Below are 23,537 nucleotides of genomic sequence, written 5' to 3' on the forward strand. Positions count from 1 at the left end.
GTGCGCAATTACCTCTTTTCAGGAATTGCTTCCTTTGTATTGCTCAGCTTGAGCCACACTTTTTCAATTAATAAAATGCATATTCAGTCAAATAATTTTGTTTTTTGTTTTCATTACCGCTTTGATTGCAAAAACATCCGATTGTTTTGATAAAGAATCTTGCATTTTAAGACATACAGGTTCCTTCCAATGCATGTTTATAAGATCGAAAGCTTGAAATCTTATTCGGAAGGATTGAGTGACCCAAGTGTTGAAATCTTGACACGCCTGGGGCACGGTTTTATCTGACGATCTGTTTTGCAGGTGTTGTTAGATATTTTTTCACTCACTTGCAGGTTGTGATGTGGAAGCTATTGATGAAACAAATCCCCATGGAGTCCAATCAGGGACGAATGAATATGAAGGGATGACGGAGAAGACGTTGAGACGTACGACGATCCTTGATGATAATCAAGAAGACTCTTCAAAATCGGAAGATTGGAAAGTCTGTAGAGATTCCCCGCAGGGTCCAATCAGGGATGAGTGAATGGGTAGAGAAGTAGCGATGAGATACGTCGAGACGTCCGACGACCCTTGGAATTAATCAAGAAGACTCTTCAAAGTCGGAAAATTGAAATTTCTGTATAAATCCCAGGAGTTCGTTTCTCGTCGAGCGCAGAGCGATTGGCAGTACAAGATGATGGAGCAGAAAAGGTCCAGACGAGTCTGGGAATTCTCAAAAGTGGAAAGCTGATACGAGATTGGGAGGTGGATACCGTGGTTCGATGAGTCGACGGGTGTTCTGTACCAACTTTTCTCATTTCCCCAGCGAGGTCCCCAAGCAGAGCTGAGAGGACCAATTTCCAGCAGATCCAAGGTCTGTGGATTCCCTAGCCGAGTCAGGATGGTTATCCTCGGCAGGTTTAAACGGTGTTTCCTCAGCAGCCAGGCCTGAAGGTTGCTATTCCCCGAGTGGAGCGGGTTTCAATGAAATATATCTCCAGCAGTGTTCATCCTACCAGTGGATTGGATGAGTTTCCGTAGCGGACTGATATCCCCAACTGAGTTGATTCTACCTATGGATTGCATGGGTTGTCCCCAGCGGAGTAGCATTCGTTTCCCTAGCAGGGTCAGGATGGTTATCCCCAGCAGGTGTCAGATCGATGCTTCCCCAGTTGCCAGGCCTGGAGGTGGCTGTTTCCCAGCCGAGTATCTGTGAGCATTTCCCCAGCGAAGTTGCCAGGTATATGTGGGGTTTCCCGAAGCAGATTCGGGATTGATATCCCCAGCAAGTCAAAGACTGTTGTATCCGCACAGAGTGTTGGTGGTTCTTATCCCCAGCAGTTTCCCGAGCGGATTGGGTGCAAAGGAGGTGCTTCCCCAGCAAGGGTTACCTTTTTCCAGCAGCAGTGCTATTCCCCAGCAGGGTGGAATCGAAGGATGGACGAGTTCCTCAGCAGAGTGTCTCGAGTTCCCCGGAAGAGTCCCTTGAGGGGGATACCTTTTTATACATTCATCATGTAGAATAGCATAGCATGTTGCATAGGAAAATAATAAATCGCGTAGCATTTCCATAATTATGGAGCATTACGCAGAAAAATCAGTCATGCATCATATTGCAAGCATAAGCTAGTCTCGAGCCGTGGTTACCGCTTGGGGTTTGGTTTCGCCAAAAGGTGCAGATGTTACTTTGATGGGTTTAGCATCAGGAGGTCAGATCAGCAATATTCCCCAATAGTGCGATGCTGGAGGAAACTTTTCCGTCGGACAGAGATGGGAATGTTACGCGATCAGCGCGACTTGAGCCGTGATTACCGCTTGAGATTTGGTTTTGCCGGACAGTGAAGATGATATTCCGAGGAGTTCAGCACTGTGAGTTTGGAGCAACAGTATTTCCCAGTCATCAGTAAGTGTCTGGTCGAGCTTTCTTTGGTGTCAGTAAACATCATCATTCGATGTCCAGTAAACGTCAAGTTATTTCCCAGTCATTGTTTAATGTCTGGTCGATCCTTGTTTGATGTCCTGTCAACATCCTTGTTTGATGTCCTGTCAACATCCTTGTTTGATGTCCTGTCAACATCATTGTTTGATGTCCTGTCAACATCCTTGTTTGATGTCCTGTCAACATCCTTGTTTGATGTCCTGTCAACATCATTGTTTGATGTCCTGTCAACATCCTTATTTGATGCCTGTAAACATCATTGTTTGATGCCTGTAAACATCATTGTTCGATGTCCTGTCAACATCCTTATTTGATGCCTGTAAACATCATTATTTGATGCCTGTCAACATCATTATTTGATGCCTGTCAACATCATTGTTTGATGCCTGTAAACATCGAGTTTCTTCCCAGTCATCAGTTAGTGTCTGGTCGATCATTGTTCGATGTCCTGTAAAACATCATCGTTTGATGCCTGTAAACATCCTTATTTGATGCCTGTCAACATCATTGTTTGATGTCCTGTCAACATCATTGTTCGATGTCCTGTCAACATCCTTATTCGATGTCCTGTCAACATCCTTATTTGATGCCTGTAAACATCATTGTTCGATGTCCTGTCAACATCATTGTTCGATGTCCTGTCAACATCCTTATTCGATGTCCTGTCAACATCCTTTTTTGATGCCTGTAAACATCATTGTTCGATGTCCTGTCAACATCCTTATTCGATGTCCTGTCAACATCCTTATTTGATGCCTGTCAACATCATTGTTTGATGCCTGTAAACATCATTGTTCGATGTTCTGTCAACATCCTTATTTGATGCCTATAAACATCATTATTTGATGCCTGTCAACATCATTGTTTGATGCCTGTAAACATCGAGTTTTCTCCCAGTCATTGTTTAATGTTTGGTCGAGTTTTCTTTGATGTCTTGTAAAACATCATCGTTCGATGCCCAGTAAACGTCGAGTTTCTTCCCAGTCATCAGTCAGTGTCTGGTTGAAGGTGTACCCTCTGATATGTCGCCATCAGAATGGTGAGTGGTGTTGTTCCGGCGTTGCCAGTGGAATTATCACAAGGAAAGAAGATTTCGGGGTTCAAATGCAGTGATCCGAGGATCATTTGCGCAAGAGAAAATTTCGGGGTTCAAGAAAAAATAAAATAAAAAAGAGATATAATCCCCAGCGGATGTGTGGTGTTCAGGCTGTGGTTATCCCTGTGTTATCATTTATTCTGGTATCCAGGTCAACATTCCTGTTTCGGTAATTAGGCCGACTTTCTCCGTTCCAGACGGATTTTTCTTCAAGATTGTGTTCTTTGCCGATCCTGACAGGCGTTGCTAATTATTTCCCATCAGAGTGCAAATTGTTCGTCTGTTCTTGGTATTCAATCACTCTTCATCCTGATCATCTGAAAGCCGAGGCTGTTCATATCGACAGGTTCCCAGTGGATTGAATAGGGGCAGCTGTAACACCTCAAAATTTGCCCTCCTCTCTTGGGACTAGCATAACATATTACATTGCATTTGTAGGTCATTAGGCATTGCATATTGCATATCATGTGGATACATTGTGCAAGTCATCCCTCAAAAGTCTTGGTCAGAAGATAAAGGACTAATGTGCAAGCTAGGGTTTCATTGATTGAATGGACTGATCATTAGCCATCTGAGGATTGTGCTACAAATTAGGGTTTCTTGATTCTCAAGGAGATTGAGCTTGATCTTGGTTGAAATGATACATCATCATCATGGTCTTGTTATCATCCAGAGGTTCAGAAGATTGATCATATACCTTGAGATTAGGGTTTTGACCACTGGTCAACCCTAATCAGTTGCATTGGGCCAATCAGGGCATATGCAGGAGATGGGGTCTATGATGGATATGGGGATCATTTCATGATTATATTAAGCTTATTGAGGCTAGGGTTTCATCCTTGAGCCATTTCATCAGAAGATTGGGGCTCAGATTGATCAGTGCATGGCCAGATTCATCTATCAGCTGAAAAAGTCAACTGTGGTCAACTGTGCTTGATTTTATGGATTTTGAGGTGGGAGAGAGTTGGATACACTTCATTCATGTTGGAACAAGTGTTATTTGACATGTCAAAGCTCAAGAATGAAGAAAATAAAGTCAGGACAAAAATTGCCAAAAATAGAAAGTGACTTGTAATGGAAGTTTCCAAAAATGGAAAGTTTTTGACCATAAAATTACGTGTCCAAAAAAGCTTCAAATGAAAATTTGCTCAACATGAAAGTTGTAGATCTTGGTCTTACCTTTCCAAAAAGTCCAAGAACTTGAAATTCCCATGTATGGTTGGCAAGTTATGGTCCATTCAATTTCAAAAAAGACCTATAATCAAAGGGGCATAACTTTCACATGGAGTGTCCAAAATGAGTGATCTTTTTATGAGCAAACTCCATTTCACATGTACTTTCATGGTGCATAATCAAAACTCATCAAAAATGGTCAATGCAAAAGGTCAATTTTCAAGTGCACAATTAAAAAGTCAAGGGCAAAATGGTCCAAGTTGAGAAATAATGGGAATTTTGGAATGGGAGTTTTTGCAACACCTCACAAATACCAAATGTGACTTGTTTCAACTGTCATAAGTGTTCAAGGTTCAATATTTGGCAAGGCTACTTTTGAAAACTCACTTAAAATGCAAAATTTGGCATGACATATGGAAAATGAGAATTACAAAGCCAATCAACATGGAACCAAAGCCCACACATCACAAATGATATTTAGAAGATGTCTGAGCTGTCATACAGCTGTCATGAGGCCTAGGGTGAAATGGCATTTTTGCCCTTGCATTGAAAATTGCACATTATGCTAATTATTTCATTTTTGGTTAATTGGTGATTAACAAAGTGATTAAGTGGAAGTATAAGAGCTTAATTGTAACTGAATTTGGATCACAATCACAAATCACAAGAATTTCTAACTGTTTTTCCCTCCAAATTGCAAAATTCATCAAGAACCTTCATCAACAAAATTCATTGGAACTTCCTCATTTCTTCACCAATTCACGAAATTCCTTTTGCTTCATCTTCCATGGATCATTGGCTTGGACTGTTTTGAAGAATTGGAGCAAGAAAGTGGCCAAATCGTGACTGTTCATCTTTAGCTCATCCATGGTGAATTGAAATTTCTTGCACTTGGATCAACGTTGGACCAAGCTAAGCATTGCATTCACTTTCCTATAGCTTCTCCTTCATCTGTTTTAAGGAATCACGCGCCAAAGCTCCAAGAACATCAACTGCTTCATCCAAGGTACCAAAACTCGACCTCAATGTTTGCTTCAATTGTTACATGCGTTCTGTAGTGCCTTCCATGTAGATGATCATGATGTAGGTAGTTTTTGATTTAGTGAACTATAGGTCGAGATATGTTGATTTTAAGATTTGAATGCAAAACCTAAATCGCTCGATCCGTGAGCTACAGTTAGAATTAGGATGAATTAGTTGCATATTAGGAATCCTCATGCTTAGACCTTTCCAACCATATAGAGTTTGTGAATTTTGGTTGAGGAATGATCGAAACCGAATTGGAAGGCGATGAACATGTGTGAGCGCGCGAAGAAGATGCTGAACTGTTGCGTTTGATCCATGTAATTGCCTTGGCTGTTTGAATCTTTGTTTGCCGCGCTCAGGAGCCAATAGGAACATTTCGTTGCCATTAAGCCATACAACGTCGTTTTTTCCTGGCACGTTAATATTACAACAATGCCATTCCTTCAATTTATTTTGTTATTTCATTTTCTTTTTCTTATTTCAATTTCAATTTTGTTACCACAACTTAGAAAATTGATATCTCACTCATAATTCATCCAAATTTTGTGAGATTTTTTGTGCCATGCTCATGAGAATGTGTAGAATTTAATGATGATTTTTGTGAAATTTTTGCACGTGTGGAAATTTAATTGGCCTATTGATTTTGTTCATGTGTGCATTTTGTGTATGTTTCACCATAACCTTCATGAAATGCTCATACTTGTAAAGAAATGGATGAAAATTTTTGTGCTTATTCTGGACATGCCGGTGGTGATTTTCATGTAGAGTTTGTGAATTTTGGATACATGGTTGATTAGATATGAATTTTTGGATTAAGGTGTGACAATTTGTGTCACACCAAGCTAGGTCAACTTTCTGATTTTATTTAAAATTCTTAGGGATGTTGGTTTGAGCTGAAATTTTGTGTGGATGATCATTGATATGTCAAGATAACATGTGATTTTTGCTGGAATTTTTGATGTCATTTTCTAATTGATTGATGATTTTCTTCTCTGTATACTCATTTGGTAACATTGTGTGATACATGTTGGCATTTTGCTTGTGAAATTCTCATATGGTACTGTATGAAGATGAAATTTGATATGTTGATTGTAGACACATTGTGGGACATCATGCTTTTGGTCCCATTCATTTCTTAATTGTTGTCACTGTTTTATGAATTATTGAAATGGATGCTTGCTTGGATGTCTTGAATTGGCTTACATAATTGTGTCTGGATTTTTGATTTTCATTGACCTACTTTCTTTTGTCCAATTGAGCTGAAAATTGACATGCTACTTGTTGATTGTGTCCTGTTTAGGTGTGAATTATTTGAGGATTTTTGGAATTGTTTTGGTATGCCTTTGATTGGAGTCATTCTGTTTGGACTTTTGGTGTTGTATTTGACCTAGTTTGTGGTATATTGTGCATGAATTGATATTGGTGAATGATATGAGCATGAGACCAATTGCATTTGCTTTCTATTTGTTTGAATGTGATTTTGGATGGGTTTTGCTTGTTGTTTAGATTTTTTTATCCCTTTGGACCCTAGGCTTGGCCTAGTGGTCTAGTTTCTCACATTTGGTGTGGATTTTCAGGATGAAATGCACAATGCTTAAGGAGATTGCTTCAAGGCAATTTGAATTGAGTTTGGTTGATGTTTATAAACTAACTTGACTTTGTTTTGTAGGTTGTGATGCTTGAGCTTGGGCTTATAGCTTGCACTTGTGTGTATTAACTTGTGTTGCCTATGCAGTTTAACTGATTAACATTTGCTGTTTACTGTTGGTTTGTCTGAGTACTGATGATACTTGATTGATTTCAGGTACATTTAGTCGCTTACAGTTCTTTAAGAACTTGCTTGCTGCTGCTTGGTTGTATAAACCACTTGAGGTAGGACTTCTATTCTCCATGTAGTCTGGAAGACCTGGCCTGTTACTTGGCCAGGCAACTGTCTGAAGTCCTCCTTAAGAGGCGATGTTTGTGGTTGTTTACATTTGTGCCCAAGCAGGTAAAGACCTCTATGAGGCAATTGGCGGATCATAGGGATATGCAATCTATCCCCCGCTATTCTGTTGAGTCGTCCCTCTGCTCACACGGCTGTGTGTTGATGCATTGGGACACAAACCCAAGATCTTGTACTTTGTACAGTTGTGTCAGAGTCTTGAGCGTAGAAGGGTCCCTCCATTCTGGACCCACGCTCCTTTGTCTGAAGCTCTCCCTGGTCAGGGATAAGAGTTGTGAAGTCTAATCTTCACTCACCTTTCATCTGCTTCACCTTAGCCCCGCAATGGCAAGGTTAAGAGCGAATACTACCCATGTACAGATGACTTGCTTCGGCAGTCAAACCCATTGTTTGAGCCTCACTTGACTGGTTATAGTGTGTGCTATGTGAATACTTGCTTGAAATGTTTGTTTTGATCTGTTGATGCTTGCATGCTTGTTTTCCTGGATAGGATTAGCTTGCAGTTGTGCAAGTAGGTAGAAACCACAACGTAGGGCAATGATGCATGACAACACTAGGCTCGAGTACAGCTCCCTGGTAGTGTGTCTTCCCTTGGTTTCTGGCTAGATTTTCTTCCCCTTTGGGGGGAACTACATCGCCCTGATCCTCGTTCCAGACGAGGTATGTAGGCAGGAGGTCGTGCGAGACCTCTCCGGGCACCTTTTTTTCTTTTTTGCGTGTGTTTGCTTGTTATCTTCTTGCGTGTGTTTTGGTTCGGATGCCGACGTAAGTCCAGTGATTGGCGGTCGGGCTCCCCGTTTGCCTTCTGGTGTGTGTTTTGGTTCGGATGCTGATGTAAGTCCAGTGATTGGCATTCAGGCTCCACGTTTGCCTGTTTGGGTGCGTGTGTTGTTTGGCGTGCGTGAGCCGAACTACGGCAGCTCTGATTCTCGTTCCAGACGAGATACGTAGGCATAGGATGCGATGTCCTATCGAGCTCTCTTCCTCTTAACCCCACCTGTGTTGTCTTCGGTGTGTGTGTTTGTGGTGTTTTAGCAACCTTTTCTTTCTTTAGAGCGTGGATCCCGTCGAGTACCACGGACGTGAGGGGTGCTAATACCTTCCCCTTGCGTGACCGACTCCCTTACCCTTTCTCTTTGGTCGCAAGACCATTTCCTTTCCAGGTTTCTCTGAGCATTTCCTTTCCCTATCTTGGGATAAATAACGCGCAGTGGCGGCTCTGTGTTGTTTTTTATTTCAGCTCACCGGTTGTTTTTTCGCGGATGCGACAGCTGGCGACTCTGCTGGGGAATAGCATAGATGTTGACCTGTGCTGGTCCATCTTCCCTAAGCGAGTCTCTCCTAGCGTTCTAGGATATTTTAGGTTGCTTGTGTTGCTCTATTTATTGCATTTATTATTTTGTTGTGTATATATTTGCATAAATATTTGCATGCATCATACTATCATGTTGCCGTCCTCTGTACAGGTGGTTCCACTGTTTGGGGTGGGAGTTACTCGAGGTAAAAGGCCCAATACCCAGGCTATGAGTGAAATCTAGGAAACCTAGGAATAGAGTGATTCGTGGGAAGCGGGTGGTATGCGCCACTTAGCGGAACATTGACATCACGAGCAGTTCAGACCCTGGTAGGATATTATCGTTACATACTTCGGGTGTGTATATGATGGTATTCTGCGAAAGGTTATTTATGTTGCGTTTCCCTCGACCTTACCCTGGCCTAGATGACACCCGTGAATGGGGAGGGAATGATCTTTATTACAGGTACAGATGGTGACTCAGGTGGTGACTGTTGGTTCCGTTGATCAGAGTCATATTTATCAGTCGGATTTATGGCCGTTTATTTCTGAGACGCCGAAATGCTGTCCGTGGTATTTATCAGTGGGGATCCGTTTATTTCAGGATTCCCCGGGCCGATTTTATCAGTGGGGATCCGTTTATTTCAGGATTCCCCGGGCCGATTCAGATGGTTATGGGTATCTGATCAGAGATTGTTTGGTGATGATGGTGATGATGATGATGTATCTTTCAGTTCCGTTTATTTCGGAACCCTTGAGTTGGATTTGTGGTTACATGTTCCCTCAGATGGTTGTGATCGGTTCAGAGATCAGGGTTGTGATTCAGAGCAACAGATGATCAGATGACTTGGAGGATGGCACAATGCATTGCATTCATACATCTGCATCATTCTCATTTTGCATTCGTCTGCATCGAACCTATGTCTAGCCATATGGGGAGTATTATTGATTGAGAATCTGGTTGAGAGACATCTTGAATTTCAGAATGCGGATGTCAAAATATTATCTGTCTCGATGAAACCAGGATCGAAAGACTGAAGCTTCCTCATATGGATAGACGTTGCATTCATGCATATTAACCTGTTTGCTGTTTTGCAGGAATCATTGCTCACACTCGTAGAACTGTACTTTTGCACTCAACCCGTCCTCACAGATACTTCACCAGACGCAATACTCCAAGACTGATGGATCTCCCAAACATAGATATCCTCGAGCTGAAGGATAAGATGACTGAGCTGATCAACATCATGCAGGGTTTTGCAGTTGGTCAGAAAGCTCTGGCTGATAAGGTCGAGAAGCTCGAGCGAGCTTCAGCTGCTAACAGTATTGTTAACCTGGATGGTGTCTCCAACCAGGGGCTGGGTGGATCCAGGGACGGTGAAAAAAGAGCAACCGTAGGTATGGTGAACAACAATGCTGGTGGATTTGGTGCCGCTACTGGCGGTGGACCCGGTCTGGGGCAGAATTTGAAGGATAGTCTGTTCCCTCCATTCTGTGGGTTTGATGACGACAGGGAAGAAGACAGGGAAGCCGACCAGTTCTCGATGCATAATGAACCATTTGGTCCGTACAGTGCTCCGCCACAGAACAAAGAGATTCAGTTGCTGGCAGAGAAGGTAAGGGCTCTGGAAAGCCATGCTACTCCGGGATTTGTCAACATGTCCAACATGGGGCTGGTCGAGGGGATTGTGATCCCACAGAAGTTCAAAGCGCATGCATTTGACAAGTACAATGGGAGTTCCTGTCCAGAAACTCACCTCCAAGCTTTCGTCCGCAAGATCTCTGCATATACAACAGATCAGAAGCTGTGGATGTATTTCTTCCAAGACAGTCTGTCTGGAGGCTCACTGGAATGGTATACCAAGCTGAAATCTGCTGACATCAAGAGCTGGCAGGATCTGGGAGATGCATTCTTTAAACAGTATCAGTTCAATGCTGATATGGCTCCGAGTCGTACCCAGCTGCAGGGTATGTCTCAGAAGAATAGTGAAGGGTTTAAAGAGTATGCTCAGAGATGGAGGGAGTTGGCTGCCAGAGTTCAACCTCCGCTGGTGGATCGGGAGATGTCTGATCTATTCATGGGTACCCTGCAAGGGGTTTTTGCTGAAAGGATGGTGGGTTGTCCGGTAACCAACTTTGCTGACATTGTGGTGGCAGGGGAGAGAATTGAAAGTTGGCTGAAAATGGGGAAGATCCAGGGAGGTAACGCTTCGGCATCAGGATCGAAGAAGCCATTCGGGAATGGTCAGCGCAAGAATGAGGGTGAATCAAGTGCTGTGTATGCCCAGGGAGGACACGGTAGGGATCGTTACTACCAGCACACTGCTGCTGTAACTATCCCTGCTGGTAATCAGTCAGTCCGACAGCAACGTCAATCACCTCAACAGAGAGCCGGGTATCAAGTGAGAGGTAAAGGGGTTGATCGCCATTTTGATAAGCCGCCCGTGACATACGTTGTTCTGTTCAAAAAGTTGATGGATCTTGGGTTGGTTCAGCCAAGGGCGATGGTTCCGATGAGATCAGATCAGAGGCCTCCTAACTATGATGAGAACGCCCAGTGTGAATTTCATTCTGGAACACCGGGGCATAATATTGAGGGTTGTAGAGCGTTCAAGAATGTTGTCCAGGATCTGGTAGACTCCAAAGCCATCAATTTTGCACCATCACCAAATGTTAATGCTAATCCCATGCCGGCGCATGGTCAGGCAGTGGTGAGTGCAATTACTGAAGATTCAGATCACGTCTGTGTGATGGGTGAAGAGAATGACAGTAACTGTAAGTTTGATGGTTGGATAAAGCCGTGCGTACCAGGAAGCTGGAAGGATTAAAAAGATCATCACTGTCACTCTACTGAAAGAGTAATATTTTCTTGTTTCTCAATTTTATTTGCATGAAAGCCATACGTGTTTCCCGACACGTACTGGTTCATTGTAAGGGCCACCTCATGTTCATAATTTGCAACATTTCTGCATCATTAATAAATGGATGTTTTTCAGTCAAAAAGCGGTGTTCCCTATTTTTCATTTATTTTCGCAGTTTAAAAACAAATAAAAATGGCAATGTTTATTTTCATTTTTCTCTTTTTTTGCTTTGTCTCGTTCCGAATTCAAAAATAATTCTCCGGATCTCGTTGATAACAATTTGGTTACACCTCATATGACTTCGACAAACCGATCTATCATGCCGAAGAAGAAGGCGAAGAAGATTGTGATCTGCTGGAATTAGCCAGGTTGTTAAAACAAGAGGAGAAGGTGATTCAGCCGCACGAGGAGCGGGTTGAGATTGTTATTCCAAGCACCGCCGAGGTCAGAAGGAAAGAAATTGGAGCCGCTTCAGAGGCGAGTCGAGAGCAGAATGGTAGCCTTGTTGAGAGAGCATGTGGACATCGTCGCCTGGTCATGTCAGGATATGCCAGGGTCGGATACCGGTGTCGTTGTGCACAAGCTACCATGGAGAGAAGACTGTCCTCTGGAGAAGCAGAGCGCCAGTGCCTGTATCAGAGAGCCATGGTGACTTTGTTTCATGATATGATTCATCATGAAATTGAATTCTATGTTGATGACATGATAACAAAGTCCCATACAGAAGTGGGGCATCTGGCAGACAGGGGCAAATCGTTGGACCAGTTGGGACAATTCAAACCTAGGTTGAATTCAAATCAGTGCACTATCAGAGTGCGGTCCGGTAAGATGCTGGGGTTCATTATAAGAGAGGAATCGAGGGTGATCCTGCTAAAATAAAAATAAAAATAAAAATAATAATAATAATAATAAAAAAGAAAATAAGAGAAGTGCCTGAACCGAAAACAGAAAGAGGTTCGTGGTCTATTAGGTAGATTGAGCTACATGTCATGGTTCACATCTCATCTGACAGCCACGTGTGAACCTATACTCAAGCTGTTGGAAAGGAAAAGATCAAACGGTCAGGTGAAATAATGATTGCCAAGGGGCATTGAAAGAATAAAAGAAAAAGTTGCAGGAACCTCCGATTCGGATGCCTCCCTATGGAGAGAGACTGTTAATCTGTACTTGACAGCCTTCGAGGGGTCTACGAGGTGTATTGGGTCAGCATGACGAGTCTTGTCGAAAAGAGCATGCAATTTACCTAAGCAAAAAGTTTACCGACTATGAAACAATACATTCACTGCTCGGGAAACTTGATGTACTTTGGCATAGGCTGCTCGCCGACCGAGACAGTATATGCTGGTTCATACCACTTTGTGGATTTCGAGATGGATCTGATCAGGTAGATTTTTGAAAAGCCAGAGTCGACCGGACGGGTTGTGAGAGTGCAAAAGAATATTGACTGATTTGTGATACTCTCAGAAAGCAATAAAGGGGTGTATTGTCTGATTACATCGCTCCGCAATCCATTGAGGATTATCAACCGATGAAGTTTGGATTCCCTGATGAGGACATCTCGAGGTGCTCTGATAGAAAGATTGAGAGTAACTGATCCCGGAGGAAGGGCCTGACCCTGAATCCGAACGGATTCTGATGTCCGATGGGGAGGTTAAGGTGAATGAGCTTTTGCTGCCCGGATAGCATTTGAATGCGCCGACAATGTGGCAAGTACGAAGCTTGTATACCGGGTATCGAACCTCGGTGCGCCTACTGGGGCAACGCCTTTCTCGTTGGTGTATGGAATGAAGCCGTGCTACCGGTTGAGATTCAGATTCCCTCTTTGAGAGTCCTGATGGACGTGAAATTGCAAGAGGCTGAATGGGTAAGAACCCGATATGAAGAGTTGAGCTTGATTGAAGAAAAGAGGCTGGCAGCCATCTGTCATGGGCAGTTATACCAGCAACGGATGAAGCGTGCTTTTGACAAGAAGGTACGACCTCGGGTATATCACATAGGTGATATGGGGCTGAAAAGGATCCTTCCTCCTCAGAACGATCGAAGGGGCAAATGGACACCGAATTATGAAGGTCCATTCGTGGTCAAGAAGGTTTTCTCTGGTGGAGCCTTGTTGCTAACGACCATGGATGGTGAGGATTTTCCATCCCTTGTGAATGCGGACACAGTTAAAAAATACTTCGTATAAAGAGACCCGCTGGACGAAAAGAATAAAATAGTCCAGGCAAAAATGGGCATCCCGGCGAACCAAAAAACAGAAAGAAAGGTTCGGGCAAAAATTAGGGATAAAATGAAAAAATGTACACCCGGCAAGTCGAAAACCTGAAAAGGCGACTTGGGCAAAAAGGGGTATCCCGGTGGACTGAAAACCCGAAAGGGCGGTCCAGGCAAAAGAGGGATTGAAACGAACAACTGCGTCTAGCATGATCGTTTGCGCTTTGGTTAAAGCATCATGGATAATACCCGGTAGGGATCGATCAGAAACGTCTTATTCAGAAGGCAGAAAGCACGGAGAGTCTGAGGACATATGGGGTGTAACCGAGTTGGAACTCGATGAGATCACGGGTTTCACATTGCCATTAGGATAGATTTTTCCTTTTGTGCGCAATTACCTCTTTTCAGGAATTGCTTCCTTTGTATTGCTCAGCTTGAGCCACACTTTTTCAATTAATAAAATGCATATTCAGTCAAATAATTTTGTTTTTTGTTTTCATTACCGCTTTGATTGCAAAAACATCCGATTGTTTTGATAAAGAATCTTGCATTTTAAGACATACAGGTTCCTTCCAATGCATGTTTATAAGATCGAAAGCTTGAAATCTTATTCGGAAGGATTGAGTGACCCAAGTGTTGAAATCTTGACACGCCTGGGGCACGGTTTTATCTGACGATCTGTTTTGCAGGTGTTGTTAGATATTTTTTCACTCACTTGCAGGTTGTGATGTGGAAGCTATTGATGAAACAAATCCCCATGGAGTCCAATCAGGGACGAATGAATATGAAGGGATGACGGAGAAGACGTTGAGACGTACGACGATCCTTGATGATAATCAAGAAGACTCTTCAAAATCGGAAGATTGGAAATTCTGTAGAGATTCCCCGCAGGGTCCAATCAGGGATGAGTGAATGGGTAGAGAAGTAGCGATGAGATACGTCGAGACGTCCGACGACCCTTGGAATTAATCAAGAAGACTCTTCAAAGTCGGAAAATTGAAATTTTTGTATAAATCCCAGGAGTTCGTTTCTCGTCGAGCGCAGAGCGATTGGCAGTACAAGATGATGGAGCAGAAAAGGTCCAGACGAGTCTGGGAATTCTCAAAAGTGGAAAGCTGATACGAGATTGGGAGGTGGATACCGTGGTTCGATGAGTCGACGGGTGTTCTGTACCAACTTTTCTCATTTCCCCAGCGAGGTCCCCAAGCAGAGCTGAGAGGACCAATTTCCAGCAGATCCAAGGTCTGTGGATTCCCTAGCCGAGTCAGGATGGTTATCCTCGGCAGGTTTAAACGGTGTTTCCTCAGCAGCCAGGCCTGAAGGTTGCTATTCCCCGAGTGGAGCGGGTTTCAATGAAATATATCTCCAGCAGTGTTCATCCTACCAGTGGATTGGATGAGTTTCCGTAGCGGACTGATATCCCCAACTGAGTTGATTCTACCTATGGATTGCATGGGTTGTCCCCAGCGGAGTAGCATTCGTTTCCCTAGCAGGGTCAGGATGGTTATCCCCAGCAGGTGTCAGATCGATGCTTCCCCAGTTGCCAGGCCTGGAGGTGGCTGTTTCCCAGCCGAGTATCTGTGAGCATTTCCCCAGCGAAGTTGCCAGGTATATGTGGGGTTTCCCGAAGCAGATTCGGGATTGATATCCCCAGCAAGTCAAAGACTGTTGTATCCGCACAGAGTGTTGGTGGTTCTTATCCCCAGCAGTTTCCCGAGCGGATTGGGTGCAAAGGAGGTGCTTCCCCAGCAAGGGTTACCTTTTTCCAGCAGCAGTGCTATTCCCCAGCAGGGTGGAATCGAAGGATGGACGAGTTCCTCAGCAGAGTGTCTCGAGTTCCCCGGAAGAGTCCCTTGAGGGGGATACCTTTTTATACATTCATCATGTAGAATAGCATAGCATGTTGCATAGGAAAATAATAAATCGCGTAGCATTTCCATAATTATGGAGCATTACACAGAAAAATCAGTCATGCATCATATTGCAAGCATAAGCTAGTCTCGAGCCGTGGTTACCGCTTGGGGTTTGGTTTCGCCAAAAGGTGCAGATGTTACTTTGATGGGTTTAGCATCAGGAGGTCAGATCAGCAATATTCCCCAGTAGTGCGATGCTGGAGGAAACTTTTCCGTCGGACAGAGATGGGAATGTTACGCGATCAGCGCGACTTGAGCCGTGATTACCGCTTGAGATTTGGTTTTGCCGGACAGTGAAGATGATATTCCGAGGAGTTCAGCACTGTGAGTTTGGAGCAACAGTATTTCCCAGTCATCAGTAAGTGTCTGGTCGAGCTTTCTTTGGTGTCAGTAAACATCATCATTCGATGTCCAGTAAACGTCAAGTTATTTCCCAGTCATTGTTTAATGTCTGGTCGATCCTTGTTTGATGTCCTGTCAACATCCTTGTTTGATGTCCTGTCAACATCCTTGTTTGATGTCCTGTCAACATCATTGTTTGATGTCCTGTCAACATCCTTGTTTGATGTCCTGTCAACATCCTTGTTTGATGTCCTGTCAACATCATTGTTTGATGTCCTGTCAACATCCTTATTTGATGCCTGTAAACATCATTGTTTGATGCCTGTAAACATCATTGTTCGATGTCCTGTCAACATCCTTATTTGATGCCTGTAAACATCATTATTTGATGCCTGTCAACATCATTATTTGATGCCTTTCAACATCATTGTTTGATGCCTGTAAACATCGAGTTTCTTCCCAGTCATCAGTTAGTGTCTGGTCGATCATTGTTCGATGTCCTGTAAAACATCATCGTTTGATGCCTGTAAACATCCTTATTTGATGCCTGTCAACATCATTGTTTGATGTCCTGTCAACATCATTGTTCGATGTCCTGTCAACATCCTTATTCGATGTCCTGTCAACATCCTTATTTGATGCCTGTAAACATCATTGTTCGATGTCCTGTCAACATCATTGTTCGATGTCCTGTCAACATCCTTATTCGATGTCCTGTCAACATCCTTATTTGATGCCTGTAAACATCATTGTTCGATGTCCTGTCAACATCCTTATTCGATGTCCTGTCAACATCCTTATTTGATGCCTGTCAACATCATTGTTTGATGCCTGTAAACATCATTGTTCGATGTTCTGTCAACATCCTTATTTGATGCCTATAAACATCATTATTTGATGCCTGTCAACATCATTGTTTGATGCCTGTAAACATCGAGTTTTCTCCCAGTCATTGTTTAATGTTTGGTCGAGTTTTCTTTGATGTCTTGTAAAACATCTTCGTTCGATGCCCAGTAAACGTCGAGTTTCTTCCCAGTCATCAGTCAGTGTCTGGTTGAAGGTGTACCCTCTGATATGTCGCCATCAGAATGGTGAGTGGTGTTGTTCCGGCGTTGCCAGTGGAATTATCACAAGGAAAGAAGATTTCGGGGTTCAAATGCAGTGATCCGAGGATCATTTGCGCAAGAGAAAATTTCGGGGTTCAAGAAAAAATAAAATAAAAAAGAGATATAATCCCCAGCGGATGTGTGGTGTTCAGGCTGTGGTTATCCCTGTGTTATCATTTATTCTGGTATCCAGGTCGACATTCCTGTTTCGGTAATTAGGCCGACTTTCTCCGTTCCAGACGGATTTTTCTTCAAGATTGTGTTCTTCGCCGATCCTGACAGGCGTTGCTAATTATTTCCCATCAGAGTGCAAATTGTTCGTCTGTTCTTGGTATTCAATCACTCTTCATCCTGTTCATCTGAAAGCCGAGGCTGTTCATATCGACAGGTTCCCAGTGGATTGAATAGGGGCAACTGTAACACCTCAAAATTTGCCCTCCTCTCTTGGGACTAGCATAACATATTACATTGCATTTGTAGGTCATTAGGCATTGCATATTGCATATCATGTGGATACATTGTGCAAGTCATCCCTCAAAAGTCTTGGTCAGAAGATAAAGGACTAATGTGCAAGCTAGGGTTTCATTGATTGAATGGACTGATCATTAGCCATCTGAGGATTGTGCTACAAATTAGGGTTTCTTGATTCTCAAGGAGATTGAGCTTGATCTTGGTTGAAATGATACATCATCATCATGGTCTTGTTATCATCCAGAGGTTCAGAAGATTGATCATATACCTTGAGATTAGGGTTTTGACCACTGGTCAACCCTAATCAGTTGCATTGGGCCAATCAGGGCATATGCAGGAGATGGGGTCTATGATGGATATGGGGATCATTTCATGATTATATTAAGCTTATTGAGGCTAGGGTTTCATCCTTGAGCCATTTCATTAGAAGATTGGGGCTCAGATTGATCAGTGCATGGCCAAATTCATCTATCAGCTGAAAAAGTCAACTGTGGTCAACTGTGCTTGATTTTATGGATTTGGAGGTGGGAGAGAGTTGGATACACTTCATTCATGTTGGAACAAGTGTTATTTGACATGTCAAAGCTCAAGAATGAAGAAAATAAAGTCAGGACAAAAATTGCCAAAAATAGAAAGTGACTTGTAATGGAAGTTTCCAAAAATGGAAAGTTTTTGACCATAAAATTACGTGTCCAAAAAAGCTTCAAATGAAAATTTTCTCAACATGAAAGTTGTAGATCTTGGTCTTACCTTTCCAAAAAGTCCAAGAACTTGAAATTCCCATGTATGGTTGGCAAGTTATGGTCCATTCAATTTCAAAAAAGACCTATAATCAAAGGGGCATAACTTTCACATGGAGTGTCCAAAATGAGTGATCTTTTTATGAGAAAACTCCATTTCACATGTACTTTCATGGTGCATAATCAAAATTCATCAAAAATGGTCAATGCAAAAGGTCAATTTTCAAGTGCACAATTAAAAAGTCAAGGGCAAAATGGTCCAAGTTGAGAAATAATGGGAATTTTGGAATGGGAGTTTTTGCAACACCTCACAAATACCAAATGTGACTTGTTTCAACTGTCATAAGTGTTCAAGGTTCAATATTTGGCAAGGCTACTTTTGAAAACTCACTTAAAATGCAAAATTTGGCATGACATATGGAAAATGAGAATTACAAAGCCAATCAACATGGAACCAAAGCCCACACATCACAAATGATATTTAGAAGATGTCTGAGCTGTCATACAGCTGTCATGAGGCCTAGGGTGAAATGGCATTTTTGCCCTTGCATTGAAAATTGCACATTATGCTAATTATTTCATTTTTGGTTAATTGGTGATTAACAAAGTGATTAAGTGGAAGTATAAGAGCTTAATTGTAACTGAATTTGGATCACAATCACAAATCACAAGAATTTCTAACTGTTTTTCCCTCCAAATTGCAAAATTCATCAAGAACCTTCATCAACAAAATTCATTGGAACTTCCTCATTTCTTCACCAATTCACGAAATTCCTTTTGCTTCATCTTCCATGGATCATTGGCTTGGACTGTTTTGAAGAATTGGAGCAAGAAAGTGGCCAAATCGTGACTGTTCATCTTTAGCTCATCCATGGTGAATTGAAATTTCTTGCACTTGGATCAACGTTGGACCAAGCTAAGCATTGCATTCACTTTCCTATAGCTTCTCCTTCATCTGTTTTAAGGAATCACGCGCCAAAGCTCCAAGAACACCAACTGCTTCATCCAAGGTACCAAAACTCGACCTCAATGTTTGCTTCAATTGTTACATGCATTCTGTAGTGCCTTCCATGTAGATGATCATGATGTAGGTAGTTTTTGATTTAGTGAACTATAGGTCGAGATATGTTGATTTTAAGATTTGAATGCAAAACCTAAATCGCTCGATCCGTGAGCTACAGTTAGAATTAGGATGAATTAGTTGCATATTAGGAATCCTCATGCTTAGACCTTTCCAACCATATAGAGTTTGTGAATTTTGGTTGAGGAATGATCGAAACCGAATTGGAAGGCGATGAACATGTGTGAGCGCGCGAAGAAGATGCTGAACTGTTGCGTTTGATCCATGTAATTGCCTTGGCTGTTTGAATCTTTGTTTGCCGCGCTCAGGAGCCAATAGGAACATTTCGTTGCCATTAAGCCATACGACGTCGTTTTTGCCTGGCACGTTAATATTACAACAATGCCATTCCTTCAATTTATTTTGTTATTTCATTTTCTTTTTCTTATTTCAATTTCAATTTTGTTACCACAACTTAGAAAATTGATATCTCACTCATAATTCATCCAAATTTTGTGAGATTTTTTGTGCCATGCTCATGAGAATGTGTAGAATTTAATGATGATTTTTGTGAAATTTTTGCACGTGTGGAAATTTAATTGGCCTATTGATTTTGTTCATGTGTGCATTTTGTGTATGTTTCACCATAACCTTCATGAAATGCTCATACTTGTAAAGAAATGGATGAAAATTTTTGTGCTTATTCGGGACATGCTGGTGGTGATTTTCATATAGAGTTTGTGAATTTTGGATACTTGGTTGATTAGATATGAATTTTTGGATTAAGGTGTGACAATTTGTGTCACACCAAGCTAGGTCAACTTTCTGATTTTATTTAAAATGCTTAGGGATGTTGGTTTGAGCTGAAATTTTGTGTGGATGATCATTGATATGTCAAGATAACATGTGATTTTTGCTGGAACTTTTGATGTCATTTTCTAATTGATTGATGATTTTCTTCTCTGTATGCTCATTTGGTAACATTGTGTGATACATGTTGGCATTTTGCTTGTGAAATTCTCATATGGTACTGGATGAAGATGAAATTTGATATGTTGATTGTAGACACAATGTGGGACATCATGCTTTTGGTCCCATTCATTTCTTAATTGTTGTCACTGTTTTATGAATTATTGAAATGGATGCTTGCTTGGATGTCTTGAATTGGCTTACATAATTGTGTTTGGACTTTTTGATTTTCATTGACCTACTTTCTTTTGTCCAATTGAGCTGAAAATTGACATGCTACTTGTTGATTGTGTCCTGTTTAGGTGTGAATTATTTGAGGATTTTTGGAATTGTTTTGGTATGCCTTTGATTGAAGTCATTCTGTTTGGACTTTTGGTTTTGTATTTGACCTAGTTTGTGGTATATTGTGCATGAATTGATATTGGTGAATGATATGAGCATGAGACCAATTGCATTTGCTTTCTATTTGTTTGAATGTGATTTTGGATGGGTTTTGCTTGCTGTTTAGATTTTTTTTATCCCTTTGGACCCTAGGCTTGGCCTAGTGGTCTAGTTTCTCACATTTGGTGTGGATTTTCAGGATGAAATGCACAATGCTTAAGGAGATTGCTTCAAGGCAATTTGAATTGAGTTTGGTTGATGTTTATAAACTAACTTGACTTTGTTTTGTAGGTTGTGATGCTTGAGCTTGGGCTTATAGCTTGCACTTGTGTGCATTAACTTGTGTTGCCTGTGCAGTTTAACTGATTAACATTTGCTGTTTACTGTTGGTTTGTCTGAGTACTGATGATACTTGATTGATTTCAGGTACATTTAGTCGCTTACAGTTCTTTAAGAACTTTCTTGCTGCTGCTTGGTTGTATAAACCACTTGAGGTAGGACTTCTATTCTCCATGTAGTCTGGAAGACCTGGCCTGTTACTTGGCCAGGCAACTGTCTGAAGTCCTCCTTAAGAGACGATGTTTGTGGTTGTTTACATTTGTGCCCAAGCAGGTAAAGACCTCTATGAGGCAATTGGCGGATCATAGGGATATGCAATCTATCCCCCGCTATTCTGTTGAGTCGTCCCTCTGCTCACACGGCTGTGTGTTGATGCATTGGGACACAAACCCAAGATCTTGTACTTTGTACAGTTGTGTCAGAGTCTTGAGCGTAGAAGGGTCCCTCCATTCTGGACCCACGCTCCTTTGTCTGAAGCTCTCCCTGGTCAGGGATAAGAGTTGTGAAGTCTAATCTTCACTCACCTTTCATCTGCTTCACCTTAGCCCCGCAATGGCAAGGTTAAGAGCGAATACTACCCATGTACAGATGACTTGCTTCGGCAGTCAAACCCATTGTTTGAGCCTCACTTGACTGGTTATAGTGTGTGCTATGTGAATACTTGCTTGAAATGCTTGTTTTGATCTGTTGATGCTTGCATGCTTGTTTTCCTGGATAGGATTAGCTTGCAGTTGTGCAAGTAGGTAGAAACCACAACGTAGGGCAATGATGCATGACAACACTAGGCTCGAGTACAACTCCCTGGTAGTGTGTCTTCCCTTGGTTTCTGGCTAGATTTTCTTCCCCTTTGGGGGGAACTACATCGCCCTGATCCTCGTTCCAGACGAGGTATGTAGGCAGGAGGTCGTGCGAGACCTCTCCGGGCACCTTTTTTTCTTTTTTGCGTGTGTTTGCTTGTTATCTTCTTGCGTGTGTTTTGGTTCGGATGCCGACGTAAGTCCAGTGATTGGCGGTCGGGCTCCCCGTTTGCCTTCTGGTGTGTGTTTTGGTTCGGATGCTGATGTAAGTCCAGTGATTGGCATTCAGGCTCCACGTTTGCCTGTTTGGGTGCGTGTGTTGTTTGGCGTGCGTGAGCCGAACTACGGCAGCTCTGATTCTCGTTCCAGACGAGATACGTAGGCATAGGATGCGATGTCCTATCGAGCTCTCTTCCTCTTAACCCCACCTGTGTTGCCTTCGGTGCGTGTGTGTGTGGTGTTTTAGCAACCTTTTCTTTCTTTAGAGCGTGGATCCCGTCGAGTACGACGGACGTGAGGGGTGCTAATACCTTCCCCTTGCGTAACCGACTCCCTTACCCTTTCTCTTTGGTCGCGAGACCATTTCCTTTCCAGGTTTCTCTGAGCGTTTCCTTTCCCTATCTTGGGATAAATAACGCGCAGTGGCGGCTCTGTGTTGTTTTTTATTTCAGCTCGCCGGTTGTTTTTTCGCGGATGCGACAAACAGCACACACATGTGCAAAGACAATTTTTGAAAACTAAGGGTTTTGAGAAAGAGGAGGAAGCGGTGGAACAACTAGGTAGTCATCTGGGAGATTTAAGGGATCCACCAAAGGATCAATATTATCTTCAAGACAAATCTCCATGTAGTATGCTAAAACTTCTGGTGGATCGATCTTTGTGAGGATAGGATAATTTTTCGAAGGAATATTACTACCGCTAATTTCTTCTTTGGATGCTGGAGTGCTTTCAATAGTGACAGATCTAGGAGGAGATCTAGGTTGAGCTAGTTGAAGTTGTTGAAACTGTTGTTGTGGAGCAACCATTATTGAAATTCGAAGGAGAGATTGAACAGTTGCAGAGATGCGTTTTAGGTTTGAAAGATGAAAGTGTGGGAATATTATGCGCGTAGTGTGAAAATGTAAGTGAAATGGGTTTATATAGATTTTTTTTGCAATGATGACAAGGTAAAAATACACAGCCATAGGGGGAAGCATAAGAGTTTTTAACCTAATTCCAAGAATTGGGAAATCCAATGTGTCACGCTTTCATCATGCATGCTCATAAAGTGGGACAATTTTCACCACTTAAAACCACATGAAATCAAACGATATGACAACCATTTAATGCAACAACTGTTCAGAATCAAGAAGACAAATCGATAAGATTGCTTCTGATCAGAACCTTTCTCATTCATGAAAACTTCCTTACTTCAGAAAGCTCATGTTTCAGAGTCAACGAGTAATATTCTCAGAATCTAATCTAGAATTCTGAAGACTTAAACATTCTGAAATACATCTTTTCATTATGGATATAAATCCATAAATAAGGTTTTTTAGAATGAAAACAAATCTATCTTCAACAAGGTGTTTTGTAAAGATATCAACCCATTGATGGTATGTATCAACAAACTTTAGATGAAAAATAACATGAGCATAGTCATATAAAAAGTGATGTTTAATTTCAATATGCTTAGTCCTATAATGAAAGATACGATTCTTAGATAAACAAATAGTAGAAGTATTATCACAGAGAATAGGAATGTTACTCTCAGATATCTGATAATCTTCCAGCTGACTCTTCATCTAGAATATCTGAGTGCTGCATCTAGAAGCTGCAATATATTCAGCTTCGGCTATTGAAAGTGCAATTGTTGACTGTCTCTTGCTGGACCATGAGATTAGATTGTCAAC

The sequence above is a fragment of the Lathyrus oleraceus genome, chromosome 1, assembly GCF_024323335.1.
Source record: "Lathyrus oleraceus cultivar Zhongwan6 chromosome 1, CAAS_Psat_ZW6_1.0, whole genome shotgun sequence".
NCBI classification, from domain to species: domain Eukaryota; kingdom Viridiplantae; phylum Streptophyta; class Magnoliopsida; order Fabales; family Fabaceae; genus Lathyrus; species Lathyrus oleraceus.